The sequence below is a fragment of the Protopterus annectens genome, chromosome 14.part0 (genome assembly GCF_019279795.1).
Source record: "Protopterus annectens isolate FY-2018-M chromosome 14.part0, PAN1.0, whole genome shotgun sequence".
Classification (NCBI taxonomy): Eukaryota; Metazoa; Chordata; order Ceratodontiformes; family Protopteridae; genus Protopterus; species Protopterus annectens.
Genome location: NC_056748.1, coordinates 705,558,196 through 705,583,505, shown reverse-complemented (window position 1 = coordinate 705,583,505; position 25,310 = coordinate 705,558,196).

Below are 25,310 nucleotides of genomic sequence, written 5' to 3'. Positions count from 1 at the left end.
CCATGATGGGTGTACACAGTGGCTTTCAGGCGAAGCTGTGTCAGCTTAATCCGAATATCTTTGTGCTTGGTTGTGTTTGTCACAGCTTTGCATTGTGTGCAAATGCTGCAAACAAACGTTTACCTTCCTGGCTAGAAGCCTTTGTCAAAAACGTTTGTTTTTATTTTTCACAATCAAGCAAGCGTAATGTGCAATTCCAGTTGATACAGGATGTTGTGCAGGCACCGAAACACTGTGTGTTGAAACTAAGTGAAACTAGATGGCTTTCATGACAAGCAGTTATCGAGCGAATAGTCGAGCAATGGGACGCCCTGAAACTATTTTTTCAGAGTGAGGCACCAGAAGACAAGGTTGACGGAGCTGGTAACATATTTCAAATGATGAATACTGCCGGCACTAAACATATGCTGTTGTTTGTTGTATACGTCTTGGCCAAAGTCAACAGCATGAATGTAGAGTTCCAAGCAGAAAACTTCAGATTACATAAACTGTATTCGACCATAGTCAATGAATACAGATGTTTACTTGGTTTATTCGTGCGAGAAGATGTGTTAAACTCTCAGTGTATTTTGGACATTGACCCTAATGATGAAAAGGTATGGAAACCACTGCTATCGATTGAACTTGGTGGTCGATGTCAAGCGCAACTGATCCGCCAACCTCTGGGTGACAAAGAAAGTCAATTTCACAGTGACACTGCAAAATTTCTAGCCAAACTTTGCGCACAGATTAGAAAGCGTTTCCCGCTATCAGACGATAGTGTAATCGCCCAGCTGTCGGCTATGGATGCCAAGGTAGCATTGCACATGGACATACTTAACAGACCATCGATCATCCCACTCACTGTCAGCTTTCCAAACGTGGCGCGTGAAGATAAACTGGATGAGCTGCTAGACGAATGGAATGATTTGCCTTCATTCCATCAATCACTGGAGCTCATGATAGACTCGGAACCACCAGTCTTTTGGAATTACATAATGGGACTGAAAGATGGAAACAATAAGGTGAAGTTCGGCAATCTTGCTGGCCTAATGTTCACACTTTTGGCATTGCCTCATTCATCTGCTTGTGTTGAACGCGTGTTCTCGCAGATGAATATTGTGAAAACTGACAAAAGTAACAGACTGTTATGCAAAACTGTAGCCAATCGACTGCTTGCAAAGCAGGCCGTCACAAAAGATAGTTATTGTTACACGTGGAAGCCCAGCAAATCTCTCATTGAAGATGTTGCTGAAGGACGATGTTACCAGCGATACGCGAATCAGCAGTTGGAAAAGAATAAAGCTTCAACTGTTACAGTTCATGACATTGACGATGTTGTTGTGGACAGTGTGGAATGACAATTGACTACATTGAAATAGAGTTCCATTGCTAGCTCGTGTTTTTTATACTTTTAGTAGAATTCATAATCTAAATCTTCATCATTTTGATGTTTATCCCTGCAAGTACATGCAGATTCTTATTGCAAGCAATGTGCTTTTCAATTTCACTCGCATCAGACGCATGATGGTGCCCTGCACACTTCAATAACAACTCACCAGATAAGTCACGCTTAGTTACTACACGACCCATAGAACCTTCCTTCAGCTTAAACCTACAGCACCAGTACTTTTTGTCTTTCAAAACCTTTTCTAAAGCATACAAATACCCATCAACGGTTAACGTATCTTTTGCTTTTTGTGATTTTACACACTAATACGACTCCAGAGGTAAAACAGCTGGTGTTTGTCATGGTTTCATTCAATGCACAAGCATCGCAATGTAACTGTAACTTTCAGATAATTTATACTACAACCTTTAAATTACTAATTAAGAACTTCAAATTGAAATCTATTTTAAATACTTAATACGTCATATGTTTTCTATTCATTCATGTCTCGCGGCTTTATTACAGGATATAGTTAAGTGAGGCACGACTTTCAGAAGAGTTGCAAAACATTTGCATTGCCTTAACGTACTTATGTCAGAGCTCAACTACTTGATGCATGGCCAACTAAAACCGTTCAAAACTCTTATTTTAGATATTTTCAGCTTCCGATTAGATGAACATTCAATTAAAGTGTGTAGAGCATGTTGTACTCGACATTTCGAGTTCATCTGATAAAGACCCCAAAGAATGTGCATATGCTTGTGTCTAGATTTCTGTTCTGCACTAAGAATGTTAAGTAGTTTTGAAACCAGTGAACAGTGTTGTGACCATTTGTAGTAGTATTAAGCTTATGTATTAAAGTTTTATGGTCAGTACTTTCAAAAACTGCAAAGGTGTATAAATATATCTCATTTCAAGCACCCTTTTCCCATTGAGAAGAAAATGTTACCTTACACTGTGCATATGACAGTCAAGATATTGTGTCCTGCATGGTAACCATGCTGAACATTGATTACTGGCCCATACTTACTTAGCTGTTCATATAACTGATCATAAATGAGTGTTTAAAGGTCTTGTTCTAGGGCAAAGAATGGATATAGGCCAGAAATTCCACGGAAAACATACTGCTGTAATTTTTGGAACTGGCATTATTACTTTTGAGTGAACTGAAGGAAGAATCTACACACGGTGATGGGTAGTTTGAAGACGTGTGCTACAGGTTTAGATAGCTGTTTGTATACCTCTCAGCTGTCCAGATTTGCACAAAATGTCCAGATTTTTGTCTCATATTTTTAGTCTGTTCCTCATAAAATTTCTGGTTTTCTGGATTTTTGTGACAAATCAGAGAGGACTAAATTCCCTAAATAATGACAGGTATTTGAGTTTCAGACTTCATATTCTTCAGAAAATGCATGGTAACACAAGAACTTTTATTCTAGTAGCATTCTAAGTTTGTAAAAGCAATATTTAAAATCTGTCTCTATTTTTGAGGCTTTGTCCCTACCATTATGGGTATAGTTCCCCATACTAAAGGGGTGGCGTAAGCCACAAAACGATGGGCTAGGCTTGTAAATGCCCTCGGGCAGATAGCCTAGTATGAACCTATGAACCTATTTGTCCAGATTTTTTGTGCTATGAATTTGAGAACTATGGATGTTTGACATGCATTCTCAAGAAAGCAGGGTATAAGCTATTTGAGCAGGGGCTGTATTTGGTACCTAATTTTTACAGCAGTCTTATGAGTGATTTAGGTGAGATATCTCTGAAGAAAAAAGAGGTGCCTAGTTTGAGTTAACTGAGGGGGTCTGAGGCAGATGAAGACAAAACGATGGACTATATCGTTAGTGTGAGTTTGAGGGCTGATCTTGGATCATGTCAGAAGTACTAAAGAAATAACAGCAGACCGCACTATTCAGGCTTCTGCATCATGAGAAATTAATATGATTATTTTAGTCCTCATAAATCAGTGATCCTGAACAACAACACTTTGCTCTGCACACACATTGTCCAAACTAATACAGGAGAAAATATTTTACCAGCATCTGAAAAATGTCCAACCCTTCTTGCTTGTGGAAGACTTACTGTCTAAAACAAAATGTTGCCAAGGTCTGACTTGTATAATTTTTAAATAAGACACACTGATCATGAATACTTTTATTTACATAAAGTCCTAGTATATAAAGCAAGGTGACAACTTCAGTTTGATTGGAACAAAACAAAATAGTCCAAGTGAATGAAGGTTGGTAAAACCAGTAAAACGAATCACCAAAAAGGACTGATAAAATCAACCAAACACAGCCGTAAAATAAATCCATTTATTTTCTTCAGAACATATAACAGCAAATAAACATAAACAATGGCTTTAAAGGTGTATTGCCATTCAAACCAGGAGCTCTATGTGCCAGAAAATTATTTATCCATTTTGTCTCTGCCATTTCAACCCTATTAATAACTGTGATCTCTGAAAGCTCCAATATGTGTATACAATGCACTTGTAGTATCTTTATTTCGGATATAATGAATATGCTCTAAAATAGGTTCTCTAAGGGAGTGATTAGTCTTCCCAACATAGAAACGTGCAATCATTACAATAAGCCAAATAAACCAGATTACAACTAGTACGATCTGCATAAAACCTAGGTATAAATCTATATCCATTCACCGGATGTATATACGTCTTCTGATCTGAAACATAACTGCACACTTTGCACAATCTACAAAAATGTGTGCCTAATCTACCTGATAGACAATTATCTCTTAACGTATTAGTTATTTTTGTTGCAGAAATGCTGACAGGTTTTGAGTTACTAGTCCTGGAGAGTATTATACTGGAACAACAAACATAAAAAAGCTTTGATTTCCATTTTCTGGCAATGACTGGACAGATTACAAATGATGTATAATGTTTGCAACTAAAATTATGTCAATATGGTTTGTGATGTATGTTTGCAACTAAAATTATGTCAATATGGTTTGTTTTCATTTATAGAAATACATGATTGCCTATGTCATACATGATAATTTAATAAATGTTTCTTATTTAAAAAAAGCAAGATAAAAGGCCTGTAAAACACATGATTCAGTGTCACTGATCTGTACATTAAGAGAAGGAAGCATGCACAACAACTCTGGAAAAAATATTTATCTGGTCGGCACTTGGAATGGTACTGGGTGGGTGCTGTGAGTGTGTGTGTGTGTGTGTGTGTTTGTTTTAAGTGTTTACCAGGCTAATGATGACAAGGGCCTTTTTAAGCCTATCCATGCATCCCAAATCTCTGATAGTTCTAGTACTCCTGGTAAGTGTAAGCAGGGTCTTGGGAGATGAAACATTTACAAGCACTCTGCGTTGCAGTGGATTTCTACAAAGAAAGAAAGACATTGTAATAGTCAAGAATTACAATGCAATGAGGTTGAGGTTTCAGCTGTATCATTAACTGTCAACGAAACAAGTTGCCATGAAATATGTAGCTCACAGGAATGAAGTCAATAAAGTGTAGAGTGAGTGTCTTCCTTTGTGTGTGAAGTTTCCCAGTACAAGCTGATGCTTCTATAAAGTTACTGTGATAAATATCAGTCAAAGAACTTGACAGCAGACAGAGCAAGGGCGCATCACTTTCAAAGTGGTGAAACAGGCTTTGAGTCTGACATGGCTCCAGCAACTCTGACCCTGTGGGTTCTGTCACTTAGCCAGTTTGCAACCCATCTTGTGATGTATGGGTTTACATTCAAGCTGATGAGTTTTTCGATGATACCTGAGTGGGGTATTGTGTCGGAGGCCTTTGCCAGGTCGAGGGCTATGTGGACTGCCTTAGGCCCTCATCAATGCCTTTGGTCACTGTCTCGAAAAAAGTCAACCAAGTTTAAGAGGCAGGATCTGCCTTTGACAAAGCCAAACTGAGTTGGATCCAAAGTCTGCAAGTTCCCTATGTCTTTATTTATGAGTTCCATTATGATCCTCTCCATGGCTTTGCAGATAAGGCTTGTCAAGCTAATGGGGCGGTAATTTCCAGGGTCTGTGGAGGCACCGCCCTTATGAAGTGGGACCACAGTCGCCGTGCGCCACTCCTTGGGTACGTATGGACTATATGAAATAATCTTGAGTGTTAGAGCTCTTCTGTGATGTAGAAATGAATTATAGAAACAGTGGCCAGTAGCCGTAGTAGCTTCCTAACCACAATACTATCCTTCAAGAACACTTGACATCCTTGTCATAATAATAACTGTAAACCACGTTTGACTGCAACTTTAACTGTTAGTCCTACACTGTTGATTTCAGATATAAGCCTGTTTATTCACTCATACTGCCCATAGCTACTTCATCTCTCAGAGTCCATAATAACACTAACCAGAGGATAACTAAAGCCGTAACCCCATCCCTGTGATCTCGATAATTAGGTCACATGATTAGGTATACTTACGATTCAAGACTAGACTTTGACTTGCACTAAATCTGTAACCCATATCAGCCTTGCTACTCTGGGTTTTTAGCATGTTTATTAGTCTTTTGAACCACTAGGACTTTCATTTTCAAGTTATTGGTTTACTCTGAGTAATACCTAACTTGAGCTGTGTGCCCTGCAGAGTTCTAACTCTTATGGCTAAGGTTCCAGATGAGGTTAGGATAACATTGAAGATTAGGATTATGTTTAGATCTGGGTGGTTGTTATGGACAGGTTTTAGTGTCATAATTAAGGTTAGAAAAATCATATGGCCAGTGAGGGTCACAGATAGGGGTAGGAGATGATTATATTCATTCTCAGTGTTCAAGATTCATTGTCAGCTGCTGAGCACTTTCAGAAGGGTGACCTCTTTTTTTTTTTTTTTTTTTAATGATGAAAGAATTTCACCCAAGAACTCTGATACGTTCCACCAGCAGCATTAAAATTGTTTTTGATTGACCTTCACTTGAATGATTTGTTAAACTTTAAAGACCTTCTTTTATAGTTGGACACAACTTGCTGACCAGTGAACATGCATTTAGAGTATATGATCCGTGATTTTTCAGAATGCGGATTTTCCTGTTATCAGTACTTTTATATGGAACAATAGCTTTGTGCAGAAAACAAGTCATTTGGAATAGAACATGTCAGCAACCTGGTTACATATAGTAGAATTACAGAGACATGGATTATAGTGGGGAAAAAGAATTGCCTGATCAACCTATTCCATTCTTTCCCAGCCAGTTGGTGAACCTGTTAGTTATAGGTAGCTGCTGCCTTATTTCTGATTTTATTTAGAGCTGCCTTATAGCTGTCCCATTTATTCTTCAAATTCCCTACTGTTTTCTGATCCAGTAGCTCTCTCTGAGTCTTCTTCTATGTGTCAGATAGTATGTCAAACTGAAATCTTCTCTCACAATGACTTAAACTGCACTGTCCCTCCTAAGGTGTGCCCTTGTACTTATGTTGTATTTGTAAATCTCTTAATCTAGAAATACATTAAAATCCTGTACTTTGCAGCATTTAACACACTCATATCCTTTACAGTACACACACACACACACACACACACACACACACACACACACACACACACACACACACACATACATATATATTATATATCAAGCTTCAGTGGTCCAGTGTCACGTCACTTCTTGCCTCCATTCTGTAAAGTGTTCAGTAACTTCAAATTAAAGTGACGATTTCATAGACTGTTTGCCTCACTGACTGTGTAGAGGCACAAGAACATCTTGCTATCTAATGGCAATGCCTTTCCCTGTATCTCACAGTACTCTTTTACTATGTTAAAGACTGGGCAAACTGTACATTATTACCCAGAAAGGAGAACAAATCTCCACCAGGGTGTTAACAGGAGTATAATTAAAATAATAACTAAATAAAATTAAATAAAGAAAAGGCTGTGTGTGTGCGTGTGTGTGTGTGCGTGTGTGTGTGTGTGTGTGTGTTTGTGTGTATTTGCCTGCATATGTGTGTGTAGGTGGGTGTGTGTGTGTGGGGGGGTTCACTGCATGTGTGCATGTGTGGGTCTTTGCCTGCATGTGTGTGTGTGTGTGTGTGTTTGCATGCATATGTGTGTGTGTGTGTGTGTGTGTGTGTGTGTGTGTGTGTGTGTGTGTATGTGTGTTTGCATGCATATGTGTGTGTGTGTGTGTGTGTGTGTGTGTGTGCGCGTGTTTCCACATATGCATATGTATTTGTATAGGTGTGTAAGTCTGACTGTATTTCTGAATATGTGTGTGTGTTTTTCTATGTATATTTGTGACTCTGGATATGTGTGTATTTAGACCTTAGATATTTAAATAACATAATTTGGATGTAAAATACTTCCTCCAAAAACACTTATAAATACTACAGCAAGTTTGAAACATTAGGCGTAGGAACTATTTTGCACACACAAAAAAAAAAAAATATATATGTATAGTAATAAAAAAAAAATCAAAGCAATGTTCATAGGCTCATAGGTATATAGTAGGCTAACGACCACCAGGGATTTTTATAAGCCTAGCCATGCAACCAGACCCAACTGTGTTCCTATGTATAATAGGCATTTATTAGGAGGGAATAAGTTAATTTGGAAGTTTCTAAAGGTTACATGGCGGGGGGGGCTATTTTTTTTTTGGGCATAGTTACTGTCTATCAGAGACATGGGAACCAGACATGAGGTGAATTTCTAATTTTCAATTCACTGGTTAAGGTTTTACTTAAATAGGATTAGGGATGGACTCCGCTTCACATGGATGGGAAGCCTGTTCCAGAGCATGGGGATCCTCTGACCACGCAATGTCTTTTCGTCTTTTCACGGTTAGGGGTTGCCACAGTGGATTACCGGTCCACAGATCGATTGGCAGTGGTGCTTTTACAGTGTTGAGTTGCCAGCCCAGTTCCCAACCTTCACAGAAAGCACACAAATATACACACACGCAACTACCTGCATGTCTGTAAAACTCACTCAACTGCAGGGAGGACATGCAGACTCTGCACAGAACTAACATGTCTTAATTATGTGGCAAGCAAAATTGAAATCCTTGGGTCTACTGATTCTGATGCTTTTAGTTCTGTGGATGTGTAAAAGATCAATCAGTGCTGGATACGAGAACACCTTGTATGCCAGGCACAGATGACCTCTAAATGACCTGTAGGAGACTGAGTATAAAGATAAGGCTTTAAGGTGATCCATATATGTAAAAGACAGCCCATTCTCTAAGTGCAATAATGTCCTCCAGGGTGTGTGTTGTGTAAATAATGCCCTTCCAGGGTTGTAGAGGCCCTCTGCCTGTACTGTTGTGCCTGTGAACACCCCTGAACATGCATTATTTACACAATATCACATACTCTATCAGACATTACTGCTTGCCTAATGGCACCAGAAGTAGTTATGCCCTGGTCCCTTTCTATTTCGATTTGTATTATAATCTACATTCATTCTGTACTCTTCTCTTGGGGTTTGTACTGATGCTGAATTATTTCATACTTTACTGCACTGAATTGACATATCCACACTTGCAGCTTTTGCTTAGATATTCACAATACTTTTGTTGCAAATGTCTGTATCATACATAAACAGATGCACACATTTCCTTTGCAACAATCTTAGTCCTGAATGCTAGCATAGCTGGTGCACAATCTCTCTTTCACAATTCACTCAATATGCCAAAATCGTCTGTTTTATGCTTGCTAGCAAGTCTTGTAATAAGACCACTATACCAGGACTCAGCCCTGGTCTTGTAACTTTGTTATTAATTTTGGTGTGTGTGAATGTCAAACACATTCCTAAAGTCAATTCTGGATACAACATTCCCCATGTGGACACTTCTTTGGGCATTGGATAGACTAATCTGACTTACTATTTCTATAGCGAGTCCTGCATCCGCTGGTATTTTCAGCATTTTCTTCTATGGTTTAAACTTGATCAGTTCTTTCTGAAGTGATTCTACTGTTTTCCCTTCTACAGAAATCAGACTGAGTTTATCTCATCTTCCTTCTCCCACTTCTGTGACAGGAAATTGAATATGCCCTCATCCAGCCCGTGTCCACCGCCCTATCGCTTCAGGATGTCCGACATTGTCACCAGTACCTTCTTCCGCTAGATCTTTTTGATCTGAATGGATGCTATCAACATTTATACCCATGGCATTTCTCTCCATTAGTTTATGTGACTGTTCTTTTTCACAAGTTATTAATGCAGCTGTTTATTTGCAATCCCGGATGTTTCACTGGTATCCTCTGCCCCTTCCTTCACTGCATTTAAATCTCAATACCTTTAATTCTTTTCTGCTTTATATGCTCAATTATATATTAAGATGACCCTTCACTGATCTGACTGCCTTTCTTCTTTCTCAAGAACATAGAGTAAACAAGGTACAGGGTGTAAAAGCAATGTCTTTCGGGTTTTCCCAGTTAGGGGTCACTGATCCGCAGATTGATTGGCAGTTGTGTTTTTACTGTGTCGCGTTGTCAGCCTGGCACCCAACCTTCACAGAAGGCACACACATACCAACACACACCTACCTGCATGTCCTTGAAACTAATTCGACTGCAGGGAGGACATGCAGACTCCGTACTGAAGGAGGTACAGCAGAGAATCGAACCGGAGATCCTCTTGCTTTGAGGCGACAATTCTAACCACTGCACCAAAACAAGGTACAAGGTGAATTACCTGTAAAATGACATGTTAGTGTTAGGTCATGATCAGAGGGAAGTGTGAGATATATGCAAATGTGAGTTACTTTCAAGAGGTGTTACACATCATGAGCAGATATTTATGTTCACTCTGCATACAGCACAGAAAGCAACAAATAAAAACAGCAAACTGGTCATTTCAGCAACTTGCATATTAATAACTGTGGCAGTTTCTGAATACTACAGTATTTTTCTTAAATGACATTTCTGCATAAAAGGTAAAAAAAGTTTAACAATGCATGCCCATTTTCAAGAAAGAAGAAAAATCACATACTAGATAAAATAATTCATCAGGTAGTACAAGTTTAATCCTTTTTACACATACAACAAAGTTTGATAATACATAAGCAACAAGGCTGAAGACCACTGGTATATACAAAGGATGTCATTAAAGCATAGTTAAGACATTAGCACACTCTCCTGCTTGTTCTTTCATCTTACTTTAGCATTGTGTTTTTGTTGCAGTAATATAAATAAAATTAGGACCAACTGGTGCATCACATCTTACATGAAAAGGCAGTCACATGTTATAAAATTTCTACAAGATTCATAAAAAGGCTAATATTAAGGTTAGTTACAAGTGCACTATGTGTTAATCAGACATTACCTTTTTAGATAATACATGCATATTTGCACAACCCTGACTGTTACAAATGAAGAAAAAAAGTTTATTTCTTTCCCTAAGAATTAATTCTAAAACTGTCTTCAACTTCATTATTTTTTTACACTGAAAGTATCAAATGTTATTTACTGTACACATTTATTGTGTTTGAGTTATTTAAATGTGTAAATTTAATGTTTAGATATAAAACTGTAAGTGCAGAATATAACATTTCAAAATGATATAAGAGAGACACACACAGACTAATAAAATACCAGAGACCATGTTAACATTTTATATGTGTTGACCCCTAGTATTAAGCAATTTATAGAAACAATGGATAGCCATTATAAAGTAACTGCTGTCAAAATGAATTATTGCAGCTCCACTGTTAAACATAATATTTTCTGCAGAATTTCCTACACCAATTATATAAATTAATGCATACAGTTTTTATGTTTATTGATTATCACATACCTTAGGGTATAAAATGCTTCATACTACACATCTGCATTATCAATGGAATATAATAATGATGCCTGGGTCAGTATTTTAAGATGGTTTAACAACATGCAATTTCTAAGTCAGTATAACTGTCCTAAGTATATATGGACTAATCTAACCACAGAAAACTATTTTAATTCTAATACAAAAAGGACTGTGCCAAGGTAAAGATCAATGTGTTGAAATGATAAACTGTTTCAAATTCTGTTTTCATATTAATTATTCATATTAATTTCGAATGTCTGGTTATTTTATACGGTGCTCTGATCCATACAGTAAAAATAGATCGTTATAGTATGATAGTACATCAATGAGTAACATATCAATCAGAAACAATCGGTTTTGGATTTGAGCTCAAATAAATCTGTATATACTCCTAAATGCCAACATTACTGGAACTGGACTTTGATAAGACAGTACCACATACATTTGTAATAAGCAGCTCATGGTTAGGTGCAGTACATTTGCAAATATAAAAACAATGGTGGGTCCTGTGTGAGTCACACAGACAACCTTTTTTACATAAATTAGACATCAAGTGAAGCAATCAGAACATTAAGCTACATCGGTTCATATTTAAATACTAATGAAACTGCAAACAGAAGCAGTAACGGAACAAAGGTTTAACGATCTCACTGTCAGGTCAACATGATAAATAACATCAAGCATTTCTGATGCATCTGAAATCAGACTTATCACCACTGATATCTTTAACTTTTTCCAATGCAGAGCATAAAGACACCCCTAAGAAGGTCACAAGGGTCACCGTTACACTGCAAAGGTGCAAGCAAACCAACAAAGCACAAACATCATTATAGGTTCCTAGGTTCTTATGTAAGTATTAGGCTAGCTACCCATGCAGGCCATTGTAAGCCTAGGCAATTTACCTTTTTGTGCTCAAAATAACTTATTCCATTGGGTTATAGATCAGCCTTACCCATCTCATGCTTGATAATTATATACCATCCCTAATGAGAATAACTGTGATCATACTATAGATAATTTGAGGGAACCAATGCATGGGATAAAGCATTTATGAGCTTCTCTCCATTAGTTGTATGGGGGCAGTCCTAAGGTCGATTTTCTGTTTTCCAGCCATGGATCTAAGTGGCACTTGAAAATGGACAGGGGTGAACTTTGTTTTATGTGGGATGGAGAGTCTGTTCCACATCTGGATCTGCATCCTATCTGTGAACCAGTTGGTAATCCAGTGGTTGACACAGGGGCTTATTCCCAGTTTACTTAGCTTTTCTTCTATGCCTGAGTGAAAGTAATTGCTAATGTAAACAAAACCCATTACATTTGCAATGACCACCAAACCCCAAATTAATTTATTTTACATGGGAGGACTTTGACCCCCCCCACACCCCAAATGTGGTGTGGTGGCTCTGTCCCATAACACCTAAAAATTAAATAAACTCTAGAACTACTGTGGCTCTGCTCAACAGGGGCACAAGAAATAAACTTTCTGGGGTGGCATAAGCCAGGGAACCTTGTTGGCTAGGCTTACTTAGGCCCTTGGGCCGATAGCCTAGGACCTACCTATGAACCTATCAACCTATGATAATATTTTAGTTAGTTTTAATTAGAAGCTTATTTAAGATTAACACTTTCTCAAATTTTTATTTTGAAAATAATAAGTTGTATATCAGAAGAAATTCAAAATGCTTTTTATAGATGCTACAAAATGGATAGCAATGACTATCCAAACATAGTTTACTGCAGCTTTTTCCTAGTCTCCCAGGCACCTTCCTGTATGGAAGTATTATAGGGTCTATATTACATATCCAAATGCTTAAATGTTCGAATCACTAAAGATCGACCTTTAGCGATCGAACATTTAAATGTTAGAATATGAATAAAAATTAAAAAAAGGGAAAAAAAAATAAAGGGTGTAAGCAGGGGGAAGCCCCCATGCACCCCCCAAATGGGGGGTTGTGCCCCCCCGCTACTTAAATATACCAACTCCAAGATCGCGCTACAGTGTAGGGAATGGTACTGTAGCGCACTGAAGTGCAATCTCGGAGTTGGTATATTTAAGTAGCGGGGGGTGTGGGGGGTGCAGGGGGCTTGTCCCCCTGCTTAAACCCTTTCCTTTTTTTTTTTATTTTATTTTATTACATATTCGAACATTTGAATGTTTGATTGCTAAAGGTCGATCTTTAGCGATTTGAACATTTAAGCATTCGGATATGTAATATAGACCCGTATTATATACTCTGTTATCTGTAAACATTTTGATAAATAAAAAAAATATTTGTTATTATTAATCACCATAATAACTAATAGTGTGAAATGCTCTACCTAATCCTAATACCATGTTTAATTTGTGACATCCTTAAGTTTAATACATTATTGCTTGCTTTATTATAAGACACTCGCAGTTGAAAATAGGCCCCTATGTTCTATTTTAATTAGCCAAGCAAATAAAATGACCCTCCCTGAGGTTCTGTGGACATGTGTACAATATGTTTACTTGAAGGGTGTGTCAGCCCATGCACATAAGGTAGGTGGGAAAGTTTCCTTCCAATGGGAAGATTTTGTTTTAAATTCAGTTTGGCAGAATGGAAAACCCATTAAAATTGTATTTAGAGCTGAAAGAGTTTCACGCTGTGCAGACGTAGGGATTTCTGTGCAGATATAGACAACCTTCACACCACTTCAACCATTTTCCTTTCCAGTGTAATTTTGCATTACATGCTGACAAACCACCTGTAATCCCTCAGCAGAATATACACTGGCCATATCTCCCTCTGTTTTCCTGACCAACACCTTGTTCTTACTAATTTATTTTCATAAAGCATAATATCTTCTTGCACTAGGTTTTGTGCCCTTCACTTGAGAAGTTCCTAATATTTTCCCCACTTCCTATAGGATACTCATAATCAAGTCCTTTAGATGTCACTCCCTCTTTCTAGAACTAAGGACACAGTCATTATCTTCCTGTGAACAAATTCTGCCCAATCTATCATCCTACAGTTATGTAGATTTCTCCCTATTTCCACTTGCAGTACTCCCTCCTTGTGTATATCAGTGTATCTCTTTATCTCAGTACCTCTAGACTTCCTAACACTCCAGCTCTATTTGTGGTTATTTAATTCTAGTTGAACAACTGCCACAAATGAAAGCCATTTCTTAAGAATGCTTTGTTTTATGTAAAGTTATGACCATGGTGCATGCCATGTAAATGTGATATACTTCCATCTATTTTTAGACCTGTACAAATGTAACATAAGAATGACTAATCAGTGTTAGCAACACTTAACAATGCAGAATCATGTCTCACAAGCAGTGGGCAAGTATTCAGCCTATAATACTTGTAAAAAATGTGTGTCTGTTGAAGGTCACTGAGGTCAGGTCACAATATTGCCCTTGATTGTGAAATGCAGCAACAATGGAGTTGATTTATTAAGTCTGTGGGTGCTGATGACAATAACCCACTACACTGATTAGTGCTTCTCTTGCACTGACAGAAAGAGTGACCACTTCAAAATGTGTACCAGCTGACTTAATTTCAGTCAAGTTGCTTTTCTAGGAACTATCCTTTGATGAACTGAAAACTGACACAGGTAGATTCTGACAGTTTTCCAAACTCAGCTGCTCTTCATGCATATTATTTGAACAGATAAAATATGCACCTTTCAAGTATGCAAAAAAATTCTTTAAGAGCGATATGAGGAACATATTTTCACAAACAATAAGGATTGCCTGGCTATGTAATCTGCCTATTTTCCTAACTATACAATAAGCCACAGAGCCTGCTTAATCCTTCCCTTGCCATTGATCCTACTACTTTCCTTATAAAAGGTGTTCCAATCACTCCACTACCCTTTCAGTGAAAAAATGTTTACTTACATCGCCCAGAACTGTCTACCTTGCATTCTCCAACCTTGATCCTGCTCTCACACATCTACTTCCCCATCAGACAAGACGGTACTCATGCAGTCTTTTTGGATTTCTTCAGTGATCTTGTTATTGTTCATGTCTCCCCATGTTCTTTCTTTAAAACTATATATGTCAAACTAACTTAGTCTCTCATTGTGCAGCCTTTGGTGGAAACTGTGTACTGTTCTTGGTACCAGCATTTGAACTTCTTTTATTCTAAGTATGATCATATAAAGATGAGATTCTAGAAACTACACCAGTATGCCAGATGAGGTGCTACTGACTGTCTGCCTCCATACCTCTCAACCTCCTGGAGGGGGAAATATGGGCAAAGCCTAAAATAATGGTGGGACAAAGGGACAGCTTTTAAATATTGCTCTTATAAACTTAGAAACTTGCTAGAATAACTGGATTTGTCTTGGTATATATTTTGTGATGGATACAAAGTCAGAAATTCAAATATATATCATTATTTCATGGCTTCAATCTTCAGTGATTTGTCATAAAAGCACACATTTTATCAGGAATAGACCAAAAATATTAGGCAAAAATCAGGACATTCTATGACAATCTGAACAGTCGAGATCTATGTCTATTTCTCTTTGTTTTCCATTTGCAATGTCTCCCTTCAGAATGCCTGCTATCAGCAGAGCATAGATGTATATAAAATGTTTCATTCATTAGAAAAATAGCAACTTGCTATAAATCTGAAGGCTGACATATTTTCAGAAATAGAATCAGTTGATTTTTGCTGTTTAAATGTTGGGGAAAGGCCTTTCTGATGTCAAGTGTAAGATGTGGATGTAAGGCAAATAAGTGTGTCTCTGCCAAATTACTGAACTACAGTTTCAAAGGAAAAAAAGGCAAAGACCGCAGAGCTATGCATTAATTTGTCCAGAGCAAATGGAAAGACACATGAATTGTATATTAATAAAGTCCCATCCCCTTTACTGGATTTTTGCTTCATTATAAATTATTTCTGCCAAGAATAACACCACCATTAAATACAGTCATGAGACAGCTTTCAGAAACTGTTATAAAGTCATAATTGTCATTATTATTTAAATGATTTGATTCAGGCAGTAGTCTTCGAAAGTTAATGGGGAGAAGAAATCCTATGCTTGTTAAAACTGCACAATCTGTTTAGTAAAATGAGAATTTGTAGAAATTCTGGTTGTGTGCTTCTGTCTACTTATAATGCACGTAAAATAAGGGACCATGGTTCTTTTCCTGACATGAAGCTGAACTTTTTTTTCAAGTAAATAAATAGTTTTTTTCTCTCTCTCTGTTAAATTTCTGTGATGAAGCCTACTTGTTGCAGAATTCAAAGGACAAATATCTTATCAGCAAAGTGCAGGTCTGAAAGTCAAAATCATACTATTTGAGAAATAATAATACATCACACTGAAACAGTGAACAGAACTGCAACTGGTAAAAAAATAAGCAAAAAGAAAAAATGTTTAATGTAACCATGCACTTCAATATTTTCACTGCTTTCACATCTCCTTTCAGACTGTTGAAATCTACTATAAATAACCCCATATAAATATATTTCAAGTAATATACAACAAGTCATGTTGAAAACCTTTCAATATTACACTGAAATTATAGTAGTAAATACTACAGGTAATTCATTTTGAAATGATATAGAATTAATTCATTAATCCCCTAAAAGAAGACACAATCACAGTAAATGTTTGCTTTCGGTACTCAACTAATTACCAGGAATCTTGTATAGTAACTTTAGTTTCAGCACATAAAAAAAGATGTAACATTTGCAGTATCAAGGCTCTTTGACTGGCAAAGCCATTTTTAAAGCAACTCAAGCATTACTAAAAAATGTACCATACAACTTTTATCACCAAGTATGTGTCAGTTGCTTACTTTATCAACAGTGTGCTGAAATGAAACATGCAAGAGAGGAGTATCATTAATAATGCCAAAACACTGCTTTCAGTTTTCACCAGTTAAAGCATAAAACCTTATGGCTAAATGTTTCACTCCCACCTCTATTATATGCAGAGCTGAAAACATTACTATGTATGTCATGCTAGAATATTTACCTTGTATTAAGTTAAGGCCACAAAGGTTTTAACAAACCATATTACCCCAGCAACCTCATATACAATTTATTAAGGATATTAATTATTGTATTGACTATTTCGGCAGCTACGTCACCTTGATTCCTGTTCTATACACTTTCTTAAATGCGCTGTCTTTAACAAAGTATTATGGTACCCAGGCCTTCTTTGTAGAATTAAATCTCTTCCTGACAGACAACTGTAGAATTAATGCAGACATCTCTGACTGTATACAGATTTCAACTGGAGGTCTGATCACTCCCACCTTACTTCAGGCCACCATCAATAAGCTTGAAAATATCTACAGTTGCCAGTGTGTCACCTTTCAGAACATACCTTAGTTACATCCTTGCTATACATGGCTGGCTGAGTCTTAAGGCCGAAATTCTCTGCCCAAAGTTCGACAAGGCACATTGCCAAGTGTATAGTTACAAAACGGTTATGTGGCCACTGGAGTTTGTTCACTGGATGTTGAACTAATGGAAGGGCTTCATGCAGCCTGATCTGATATTTGGGTTTCAGCTCTACAATCCAAGATTTTAAGTCTTTGCTTCTACTTTACCTATTAGACAATGCCAATTTTAAATGTTTTGAAATCTGGCACCTTCAAAATCTCTCCCATATAACAGTTCCGACTGGCTTATCTTTCCTTTACCTCTTCTCAGCTTCTGCCATTATCTGGACTTCTTTATCTTTTCAGCATGTCCAAATTTCTATGCCACTAGAGATCACTGCTCTTCCAGACTAATTTTTATCAATCACTTCTTACTTTGTTTTTGACAGCATTTATGTATAATACATGTTAATAGCCACACATGACTACATCATTCAAACTAATGTAGTTTAATGTTATTGTCCTAACAAGTACCACGTGTACTATTCTATCTATAGGTTTGTATTCCATCCATCCATCCATCCATCCATCCATCCATCCATCCATCCATCCATAACTCCTTTTTTCCCTAGTTATGCACATGGGATTGGGGTGTCACTTCAACAATGGCAATCATCTAGAGCCAAGGTTTACTTGACATTTTATTTTGCCTCTAACTTGGGTCATGGCTGAAAAGTGTCTTCAGACAAGTTTAGGTGTATGCATGTTTGTGCCTAAATAAATAAATGAAACAGATTATAATAAAATAAAACCCCATGTAGGAGGAAACTGCACTGAAATAGTTTTTTCTAGCAAAGGAATCTTCTCTTTTGCCCTCAGCATGATAGATATTTGTTAATTCTTTTCACTAGATCCAAATTGATGAGGCATATGGCAGTACTAAGCCAATCAGCGAGCTCTCAGTATGTAACATGGCAGTACTAAGCCAATCAGTGAGTTCTCAGAATGTAACATGGCAGTACTAAGCCAATCAGCAAGTTCTCAGTATGAAACATGGCAGTACTAAGCCAATCCGTGTGTTCTCAGTATGTAACATGGCAGCACTAAGCCAATCAGTAAGTTCTCAGTATGTAACATGGCGGTACTAAGCCAACAAGTGAATTCTCAGTATGTAACATGCAGTAGATATTGAACTGGGAGAGGGAATTCAGCTGCTTGAAGTCACTGCAGAAATGTATGCTGCCATCTTGTGTTGGTGCTGTCAAAGTGAGGCAACTCTGCACATTGTGGGGACCCTTCAACTTTCCACATCACCATTACGTTTTTTTTATTTCATTAGTAACTCACTCATGTTTAGCTTCGGGAATTCTATATAGCTTATACCACCATAGTTTCCCTATCATGTCAGGTTTTACCACCATTGGGATATTCTTAAAATGAAGTTGACACACTCTTCCTGTTTTCAGGGTCCCTGCCATGCGTCCAGAAATGTATTTTTCCATTAAGTAAAAATACAATCCATCAGTCTCCAAGCTTACATTACCTGACTCTTCCATGACATAAATGACTGCTTGAACTTGCTGAGCTTTATTAATGTGCTCCCTACTGGCAATAATATGGCTTGCAGTCTCTCCTGCTTTTGGGCCATACACTTCTCTATGCTGTGATGGGACACCTCGTCACCTCTTCTTTCTTTTGCTGCCCACTTAAGGTAAATCATGCAGCAGTTTAAAGAGAAGGAACGGCCGATGGAAAACTGTTGATACTTCTGTATCACAAACAGAATAAATGGCAGAAGCTGTCTTAGGTTTTCCCCTGATGATCAGTAACATACAGAATATGGCCTTTAGTGTATTACTGAATTGTTTCATTGAAGTACCTGCCTCTGGGTGAGACACAAAGGTTCTTAGATGTTTAACTTGTAGCATTTTACGCTGCTGCTGTCACCCGGTATGAAAATGGGAATTTTTAATCCATCAGGATTTCCTTAAATATCTTAATTTGACTTCCAAGAATTACAACTTGTCTAGTAATTGACCTTTGCTTAGCCACCTATAGAGAAATGACTCCTGGATATCTGCTGACATAATCTAGTCTAATATTGTCAGATATCCCATACTTGACTTAAGAAAAGGCTCTGTTAGATCCACACTTATCATTTCAAATGGAGTTTCTATTAAAATAGACATGCTTAGGTAGAAAAAAAGGCAATATTAGAAAAATTAGGCAGTAGGTATTGGTAGTAGTGGGGACATACAAGGTTTTTATGGAGAAACCCAGTGGTATTCTGGGCATGATGCATGTCACTACTCTGCTACCACACAGATCTCTAGTAGCTTTTTGTTTTGTGTTTGTGAACCCAAGATATCTACCCAAACAGGCCATGTCCTAGTTTCAATATGGAATGTCTACGAGTGGTGTATTTAGACATATTTGACAGTCTTTTCCTTGCTTTGTTTACTTTATTATTTAGTTTATAAATGAAATTATTTTTTGTGCCTCAGAATAATGCAAACTGGATGCACTGCCTGGCTTTCCAATTGCATCATTGATTATTTGCATATTCTTTTGTGTTGTCATAAGTGTTGGGTTTTCCCAATGAGTTAATCTGGAGTTAGGCTGCTTTAATCTGGAGTTAGGCTGCTTTAATCTGGAATTAGGATGCTTTAATATGGAGTTAGGATGAGTTAATCTGGAGTTAGGCTGCTTTAATCTGGAGTTAGGATGCTTTAATATGGAGTTAGGCTGCTTTAATCTGGAGTTAGGATGCTTTAATCTGGAGTTAGGCTGCTTTAATCTGGAGTTAGGATGAGTTAATCTGGAGTTAGGCTGCTTTAATATGGAGTTAGGATGCTTTAATATGGAGTTAGGCTGCTTTTGGAGTTAGGCTGCTTTAATCTGGAGTTAGGCTGCTTTAATGAATGTTCCCCGTCCTCATTCATCTCCTTATCATGATTGGGTACAGCTTCTTCCCACAGAAATGTTCCTCCACCATTTCTTGGCTGTTTAACTTCCTGTTTTTGGGGGGATCACAATGAAAGACAGCGAGAAAGGAAACATCTCTTTTCATTTTCCCATGCTTTATTTCATGTTTGTTAATCTAACTTTGGGATTCCCCTGTAAGGTGCATCCTTAAAGCAAGAAAAACATTTTAGTATAATTCTGTTAAGCACCATCTGGGTTACAACCTCTATATAGTGCATAAGCAATGTGTACTCAGCATTAAACATGACTTTGGCAGTAGGTGATCGTTCCTGCTTACACACATGCATATTAAACTTAACTTCTTTCTGTAGTCAAGTAGATCCTTGCTAACAAACTCATTAAAGAAAAGAGTCAACATACAACAGAAGTCCAGGAAAATTTCTACAGTGACTCCATTTAAATATATTTTTATATGTCTCATTTCACACCAAACCCACCTCTTTCTTCTGGCTTCCTGTGCTACTATCTGCTCTCCCCCGATACCTCTTAAGCTCCTTTCTGCACAGTCCTAAACATTTCCCTTTAGCAGCTGGATCCCGCAACATCTCACAGAGCTGACCTTATGGTAAGATTCACAGAGCCGAGGAGAGAGGACAGGGTGTCAGGAGTCATTCTGTTCTGGCCTTTTAGGTTCCCTAATGGACACTAATGTGCAGTGATGTCATTGTACTCCATGTGCACATCTGCCCATCCAGCATATGCTTTCATGATACTCCTCCCATAACACTCGGAGGATCCTAGTCACCACCACAAGTTTCACAGACAGCAGTCCCTCTCTAACCCTACTTTAAAAGAATGCTGGCCATCATCTGCTTCATCTTATTTATTTATTGGTAAAGCCTGACTTGGAACGAGACAATTTTCAGCATAGGCCTGGGGAAATACACTCCAGATGCACGCCTTTGTAACATGGGAGGCAACCAGAATGCCTGGTTGAAACCCGCATGAATTCAGGGAGGACATTCAGACTCTGCACAGAAGGCACCCCAGCTGAGAATTGAACCAGGGAACCTCTTGCTGTGAGGTGACAATGCTAACCACAGGACCACTGTGCTATCCAAATCTATCCTATCTTGTAGTTGATTTATCCTATCTTGTTGACACTTCCAGTGGCCTGAGTCCATGCATGACCATTTACAGATGTTCTGAACTTCTCCAGTGATACATGGTTCACATTGTCTTATAGGACATTACATTCTGCAGTTCCAACTAAACCAGATTTTCATTACATACATTAGTAAAAATATGTCTAATAACTATTTAAAATGCATTTCATAGGCTCCCTTCTCTATACAAATATCCCTTCTCAATCCATTCATAACATCTTAGTGTTAGACATCATTTTGTATTTCTTCAAATATGTGCATCTTGGAGCTCTTGTTCTACTGCAAGATTACCTGTCTCAAAGATGGTTTTATTTTTTTGATCATCTTTCACTTTTAAAGGAGCAGTCTCACCAGTTTTCTGACTGGGACTTCTGAAGAACTCAGCTACTCCACTGCAAAACATCTGTCCACAAAGGTTGTCAGGTCCTCCAGATCTGTAGAGTCAGTCTGATTCATACACTTTCAGACCACAATGTTTCTTTTGTTTTTTCTGAAAAGGTTCCACGACTAATACCTCTACTATCTGACTAGCCAGGTTGCTCTCTGTTTGAATCCATGTGTTAGCTCACTGGAGGCTGTCATACTGCTGAGTCTGGGCTGGCTTCTTTGTTGAAAATGTCCATTCTTCTAGTCTTGGAAACACTGTTTTATCACAAAGTTTATTTTTCTCCAACATGACCTTGTAGTTTGGCTTACATCTTATGGGAATCACTGGCAAAGTGAGAAATGTGGATGAGACATGCCATCTGATGTTCTCAGGTGTTGAACAGAGCTGCTTGCCACTTTTGTCCTTTCATATACTCACTCAAAAATTAACTGGAATGTTTTGACATTGCTGATTCTTCCCATTTTTCATAGGATGTTGATGGTTCATTATATTACAGAAGACTATGGAATACCTGATTTGGGTGGCAATACCCAAGGAACTCCTTCCAGTAAATGTTCCAGAAATTGAATAACCTTTTGGGCCAGAGTTTCAGCCTGCATTCACTGGTCCATTGCTGTTTCATGCCGGACTGCTAAATTCTCTTTTATGTTATGCATCAATGTCTTAAATTCTTCTTCTAGCTTGTAATAGCGTTAATGATGCTGTCTGAAGACATTACCACATGTGCTGAAATGTCTACATTCGATACTAGTATGAGGTTTGCACTCTGGAGTATTAGGTCAGGGCACACAATCAGCTCAGCTCAGATAAAAAAACACACTGCATGAAATGTACATCTTTGAAACAAAAAAAATGTCTGCATTATTTAAAAAAATACATTTAGGATAAATCTTAAATTCATAGGTTACTTTTACTCAATAGCATTTAGCAGAAAAGCACAACAGCATTTCTCAAGTATCTCAGTACGGCGATGGCTTCTGCTGTGGTCACTGTCAAAATTCAGTGTCTTCTGAGTCTCTTTTTATCAATATGTCACGTCTTATATACAGATTTGCATTTTGTAAAGATGGAACAGTTGTCACACACACACACACACACACACACACACACACACACACACACACACACACACACACACACACACACACACACACACACGTCTTCTCCTGTATAATTCTTTAAGATAACAAAGGTATGATAATAGTTTTGCTGATGTATGAATGTGTTCTCACATTTGACTTCAGTAAAGACACAAATGTTTTGCTTCACACACCTTCACTCACTTCTGTTGAGTTCCACTAGTGAAGTGTTACAAAAGTTTCATTCCTGTCATGTCCTCAGGGTCAGTTGCTCTGCATTCACTCATTCCATTAATCCTTTCTGAACCTGCAGTAAACAAACTTTTCAATGTAAAATGACAATAAAGCTGAACCACAAAATTTTTATTTCCTTAGTGCCTCACCAAAATGCTTCCAGGGAGGATAACACACAACACCAACCTACAGATTAAACACAAGAAGTGACATCACTATTAAAATCAATTAACTAATTATAACAGTAAAAAAAACATTTATTACAACTGGAATTCAACTCACTGGAGATCAAATTATTAAATTTCAGTATAAAAATAATTCCTTCTGCTGTAAATATTTTTTAACATGATCTACCCATCCACAACCCCTTTTTCTCATTTTTGCACATGGGGTCGGGGTGTTACTTCAACAGTGACAATCATCTAGAGCCAAGGTTGACACCATTGGGTGCCTAGCCATGTCATGGCTGTTGTTACAGACCACACAAACTCACATGCATACTCACACCTATGGCCAACTGAAAGTGTTGAAAGTGTCCAGTCCGCCTAACTTATGTCTTCAGAATGTGGGATGAAACCCAAGCGAACAAAGGAAGGAACAGCAGACTGCGCACAGAAGGCACTCCAGCCAAGAATCACACTGGAGAACCTCTTACTGTAAGGTGGCAATGGTATCCGCTATGCCAACTTTCCTAAATGAACTCTAGACCTGTTCTAAAACTCCAAAATCACACCTTGAAGCATGTACTTCACTGAAATTAATTACTAAAGGACTTTCCCTATTATTTCCTCTTATATTTCTAAGATGTTCCTTAATTTTTGGATCAAAAGCCAGCTGTTTTCCCTATGCTTGTCATTATATCTATCTATCTACCTATATGATAAATAGATCGATAGCCTGATTGATAGATAAACCTTTCAGTGCCTCATCTCCACTCCACACACACACACACACACACACACACACACACACACACACACACACACACACACACACACACACACACACACACACACACACACACACACACACACGCATGCTGTCTTTTGTATATGCACCTCTATAACAAGTAACTTATTGGCATATAACTCAAGAACAAGTATAAGGAAACTGACCAAGTAAATGGCTACTAAATGTGCCACAGACGTCATGCTCATCACTGAATTACTTCTGATGAGGTGCCAGTACAGAGCTCTGGATGACAGAGGACACTGACCACTGTGATAATTCCTGCAAAGAGGAAAAACTCCTATAGTGCCACAATAATTAAACTTTAGATAAGTGTGCAGCGGTGGGTCAGTGGATGCCAGATAAACACGGATCTATATTTAAAAGCTAAACTTTAAACTACACCCTTACATAAGTGCTGCACTGATGTCATTTTAAGAGGATGCTCTACATGACATCATCAAGTCACTGGTGCAATAATTTTGCATAAATGTTTTTTTTAATAATGGATGATGGTTAATAACTCAGTTCGGATTAACTCTAATAACAGAATGTGATGAATGTATTTTAAAATGTGAAATTTAGACACATCTTAGTCTGTTTTCATATATAGTATTATCCATTCTTGCGGTTCATTACTTGTGATGGCAACAGGATGAAAAGGAACTGCCCTGCATCAGACTACTTGCTGTTTCTGTATCCCAGTATCATACAGCACAATGGCATGACCATACTGTAAAAACAGATTTTTTTCATCAGTTGATCTATGACGGGACACTCCTTGATGGGCCATTGATTAGGTTCATTCTCTCCACTGAATCCAGTCTGTCAAGATTTCTCAAAAACGTCCAGGCTAGAGGACAGCTGTACTTTATACTAGCATAGGCCATGAAATCTTGTGCGCACCATAGCAGTGCATGCCATGAGATCACATGCTGATCACATAAGTATGCTGCAACCTGTACCCACCAGTACATTCCCAGCTAACAGCAAGCACATTTTATGCAAACCAAGAAATAATAATAATAAAGTAGACTGTGCTGAGCTGATAACAAGAAATATACAAGTATATACTTGCCTGACATACAAGATGAAGGGCTGTCTGAGGTGGAATAATATCTGAAGAGCTCCATCATAGATTAAATGATAAATTG